This window comes from Ochlerotatus camptorhynchus, unplaced genomic scaffold (assembly GCF_037179485.1).
Source record: "Ochlerotatus camptorhynchus isolate MF236.1 unplaced genomic scaffold, CSIRO-AGI_Acam_v1.1 ptg000345l, whole genome shotgun sequence".
In the NCBI taxonomy this organism is placed as follows: domain Eukaryota; kingdom Metazoa; phylum Arthropoda; class Insecta; order Diptera; family Culicidae; genus Ochlerotatus; species Ochlerotatus camptorhynchus.
Window position 1 is genome coordinate 377166 of NW_027040833.1, and position 5673 is coordinate 382838.

The 5673-nt window shown below is 41.1% G+C and overlaps 1 pseudogene; it reads left to right on the top strand.

Annotated features, from left to right (window-relative positions):
- The first annotated feature begins 1729 nt into the window (after nt 1–1729).
- Nucleotides 1730–3548, top strand: LOC135709019 (uncharacterized; annotated as a pseudogene).
- The last annotated feature ends 2125 nt before the right edge of the window (nt 3549–5673 follow it).

The following is a 5673-nucleotide window of genomic DNA, read 5'->3' on the forward strand; positions in this document are numbered from 1 at the left end:
GCCACGTAGGACATGATCCTACGTTTGGTGAGAACAGCAGCCGGAAGAGGTAACTGTACCTTTGAACCGAAAGATGTCAGTCCCGGGTTCCCACAGTAGACCGAGAGTGCTGACGGATTGTGGATCTTGCACGTCGTGCCATGGCTGGATAGATCGATCTTCTGGTGGAATATCTTCAAGGACTTCGACGGAGTTCGAAGCCCACTTCTTCATTGGGATCCCAGCAGAATCAAACATCGCTGATACTTCACGTCGAATTTGGATGGCTGACTCGACATCATCGGCACCTGACAGAAAGTCATCGACGTAAAAGTTCTTGGCCACTGGTTCCGCAGCGGCAGGAAATAAGTGACCTGCATCACTCGCCAATTTTTGGAGAGTTTTGGTGGCAAGATACGGGGCAGAAGCAGTGCCGTAGGCAGTGATGGAAAAAATCGCATCGCATAACGCTCAATTTGAAATCATTTACAAACATGTTCTTGGAAATATTTCAATCTCAGTTACCATCTCTATGGAGAGTAACGCATTCCCGTGAATGAAGGAGAGAAAGCAAAGGAAAGATAAACATACGACAGCGATTATTGATGTTTTTGTTCATTCCTACAATGCATTCATCGTTTTATGAATTACAGACAGAAGAATCGTTTATGAATGCATTCATTGATTCACAGAGATTGTTTACAAAACATTCATCTGGATCGTTCAAAACTTGGTTTTGTTTTTCTCGGCTTTGTTCACTGCTACACTCCCGGAAATAAATATAAAGACACATAAAAAAGCATGGCGCCTAAAAAATATAAGAATCAGAGGAATTCTAAACCATGTATTTTTGGAAGCCACATTATCATGCTACAATATCAGCCATAGAAATAACCAATTGCATCATGTACGCAATGGAAATGTGATTTTCTCCTTCGGAAATAAATATAAAGACGCCATACAAAAATGTATGGGAAATTGGTCATTTTCGAAACATTACTAAGCATGTCAACAATTCTTGTAGCAGCAAAATAACCAAAGAGTTAGTTAAAATAATAATTAAACTTAATTTCTGAAACATTCTAAGCAGATCCAATCGCTAGAAGTTCTCGAAAATCACAAAAATCATTGGTTGATCAGCGATGATCAATTAGGAGCTACATACATTTAGGCGTTTTCCGAGTTAGAATTTGTCTTTAAATGTTCAAACAAATTAATAGGAAGATGGGAAGAGCGCGTAGGCCCGTCACCCCCTCACTTTTACTAGATATCAGTTTTAGTGTAACTAAATAAACACAGGTCATCTACTACTACTACTTGCGCAATGTCTTCATTATTATGCAACTCACCACTGGGTTGTTTTGATCAAAGCAACCCCGTGGTGAGTGACATTAGCAGTGAAACCACCGCGCAAGATAGTCGTGTTTTGTTTTGTCTTGTGTTTTTTTTTTGACTTGTGAAATGCGTACGCGGAAGAAGGCCTACTCGACGCCAAAGAGGGTCGCCCGGCTGCGAAAAAATCAGCCGTTGATACAGCGCGTTATCGATGCTGGGCTGGTGAGCGTCGTAGACCCACGGCGATCCCATTCGGAGCAGCAGCCGCCGACACCCGGGCCGTCCAGCTGCCCCGCGCAACGGCCGTCGACACCCGCGCCATCCGGGTCATCCGGGATGTCATCGCCTTCCACGCCTCGGCAAGTACTATTCGGGATGAAACTGAGCTAAACTGATATTTTTTTGCATTTTTAGAATGAAACGACGATGCACACAGAAAAACACCATGCTGCAGGTCATTCAGCAGGAGGGTGGCAACCCGAGCAAAGTCCAGCATCAAAATGACAGCAAATTGAAATCAAGTTTTGATATCAACATCAAACTGAAATCCTAATTTGATTTCAGTTTATGCAATTGATAAATTTTGTTTTAATTTTGCTGTACATTTGCTCTTCAAAAATATGTTGTTGCGGGTTTGTTTTCATTGCCTTAGCATAACATCAAATTGATTACTTGTTTTGTTATCAACAGGAAAAATTGACATCAAATTGAGTTTTCAGTTTGCTCTCACTGATAGCAGAAATAGTTTTCAATGTGATGTCACAGGAAGATTTTTTTGCTCTCAATTTTGATATTTTAACCGTTAAAACGACCAAAACGACAGCAACCTGAGCAATCATTATCAGCGAAATCACAAACTCAAATTTAGATTTCAATTTGATCCCAGACTTTGCTCGGGAAGTTCTGCTGCAAGGCTGAGGAACCATGCGGATACAAGCAGAACACACTGATGCCCGGTTATTTCAAACGGCACTTATTCAAACAACATGCTACAGTATATGCTGCACTGAATTTGCCGATTCCGTCAGCCGAAAGTGGATCAGAGCCGGTCAAGAAAAAAAGCTTCAAGTGGACTCCTTAAAGGTTGTTATTCTTCTCGGCACATTATAACTTGCCACCGTAAACCACCTGCCATACTCGTTCCCGGAAATGAGTGGTTTCAAAACGCTTCTGGATCCGTTGTATAAAGCTGCAGGTATTACGATGAATCGTAGGATTGTGGCAGGAATGGTGGATGATTCCGCTATTAGAGCTCGGCAGCTCATTGCAAAGGAATTGAAGCAACAACCACTGCTAACGGTTGAAGTCGATGGAGCTTCCAGAAGGAGTTGTCACTTTCTTGGCATTAATGCTCGAATCATTGTTGATGGTGAAGTTATCGTCCGCAATCTGGGTAAAGTATTAGCTTACTTATCGGATGGGTTATTACATAAATAATACTTAAATAAAAATGATTTTAGCAAATAAAGAAACACAAGAACGGCAAACAAAAGAACACCTCAAAAAGTTGATTGAGGACGTTCTGAGCGACTTCGGCGTTAAACTCCAACAAGTCTACTCGGTCACTCATGACAATGGAGCTAACATGGTAGCCTCAGTCAGGGAAATCAAAAAGATTTTCGAGTCTGCTCACATCAAAGTCTATAATACGTATCTCGATAACGCCTCGCAAATAGACGATGACACTTCTGACTCGGAGGACGAGCATCGATGAAGATGATAACTCTGACGATGAGGACGACGACTTCGTAAATGGGAAAGATGGTGACAACGATATTTCTGAGGCAATTCCCGTGGCAGATGACTCTTTCGACGTTAATATATCGGATATCTTATGCAGCGTACGTTGCGCTGTCCATACTGCTCAACTAGCTGTTTGAGATGTGGTAAAACCATACGAAAAACGTATTCCGAAGATTCAAAAACTCGTTGTAAATATGCGGCAGCGAGAATATTATAAATTTACGAAACTTCACGATGCTTATTTGTCACCGTTAAGGAACAACACACGTTGGAACAGCACCTATGTCATGTTGAATTCTCTGTTGACACAGAAGTCGTTTTTTACCATGGTTAAGAAATCGTATCCAGAAGTTGGTAAGTAGATGCGCTACTTGTTTTAAATAAGTATATAGAGAAACCATAAAGAATTACTCAACAAAAACCTCCAACAGGCAGCCATTACCCTATACAGAGTGATTCGGAATAACTGTCCCTTTTAAAAATAGTCATAACGATTGAACGCTTGCATAAATTTTTGATATCATTATATTCCAGATAGTGTACATATATAACTTTCAACTAAGCATACTTTATTTCAAATCTCTCTCCCTTCACCTTAATTACCAGCCACATTTGTCACGAAAATTAACCACAGCTGGCACGCACGCTTTAGTTCCAGCACTTTTCAAGTCCTGGTGATGCGTTTAAGCTCTGATATTGAACGGATTTGCCAAGCATGGTTCCTGTGTACCTCTATAATGATACAAAAATAAATGTTACATTCTTTCAAAGAGATTTAAGTTTCTAAAAGATAACACACGACTTTTGACGTAGGACTACGTCTTTGATTAAATGTCTATGTAAATGTGATATCAATGTCTATATAAGGGGTACACTATGTGAAAACCGAAAATGGAACATGTAACCAAATTATGAAAGATTTTGAACGTTAATAACTCACCTACCCCTAGACCAATTTGAATAATTTTATCACCAATTGATCAGAAATATTTCTACGCATCTGTTAGAATCAATACTTTATCATTTTTAAAATGTCACTATTGAAAATGGCACGAATGTGCAACTGTTGCCCTGATTATTAAAATTATCACCGATTTCCTGTGAAAAACGATTTCCCTAACACAGATTTCAAAGTTGAATTCCATCCGGTCTCACCAAACTCTCAGTGGTGGTGTTCTCCAGTACACAACGAAAGGCTGCCTGCAAGCAGCGAGCTACAGTCCACATAAGCATCAATAGGAGGAAGAAGCCGCAGTGCTATTGATCGGAATCAGTAGCTCTTCGTGAGTTGCTGTAGGCCATCTATGTCAAGCGCGTCATACCAAAGAGTATAAACAGAGAGAACCCCGCTCAAATTCCTATTCCTTCACAAATCACAAGCTCATGCTGCAGTTAACAAATAGGATTTATGATATAAGACCACGTAGTCCTACGTCACCAGTGCGTACAACCCCATAGGGCTGTCCCTTGTAGTTTTTACAGATCTATGGCATGCTCCATTTTGACGTCAATGGCTGCTTGAAATTACAAACGAATGAAATTTCAAATCCTACTATCAATACAAGCTGATATTTGTACACACTTAAAACAAAAATACTTGAACATATACCCATTTTACCCATTGAGCCATTGGACCTGAACCTGGACCGTAAACCAAAACTTGCTAAATAAGCGTAAACAGCTACAAGCTTAGAAGAACAGCATTTGCGAGTTGACTTCTATTCCATTCTACACACAAATTCATGTATGCAATCTTGCATTCATATGGATTCAGAAATCTGATTCACGAATGATTTTTTAGAAAGCAATCCTATGACTCAAATGATTCCTAATGAATGTGGATATAGCGTATGTTATTTTGTTAGAGTCATTCAGGCGCTTCATTTGCTGGTGCATGAATTCATCGGTATAAACAATCTACAGAGTTCATTTGGAGAGTTTTTATCCGACTGGGAATGATCGAAAGAGAAACGTCAAAGCAAAGCATACAGTCGGCAAGAAGAATTCAAGTGAATGAAATTTTCCATCATTGGCCGTAGGTCACGGTCTGCAACTCGTAGGTTGCTATCGTTTCGGATGCATCCTTGCGCCATTTAATCCTGTGGTACGGTCGGTCTGCCTTGTGGAGAAGCATCTGACGGTACATCTTCTCGACGTCACCGTTGAGGGTAATGGGGTAAAAGCAAAACAGCATGACGAGCGACAGTAAGTCATCTTGAACGACTGGTCCAACAAGAAGTATGTAGATCGTTCAACGAATAACCCGATGCTGTCTTACATGATGCATCAAACACTACTCTCGTCTTCGTGGTGGTACTCGAGAGCTTGAACACGGGATGATGCAAAAAGTAGCAGTGCGACATTGTGTTGTCCGCAGGTTCGTCGAGGCGTACCATGTGTCCGAGACGCTCATATTCCTCCATGAATTTGTGGTAAGAGGATTTGGTGCTGGGATCACGCTCAAGTCGGCGTTCCAAACTGAGGAATCGGCGTTCGGCAATAGATTCCGAATGTGGAACTCAGGATCAGCTAACTGCACATTTGGAAGGTTCCATGAAGTAATCTGCACGTACATGGTGGGGAGATCAGCAGTGGGGTGCTCGATCACGAGGAATT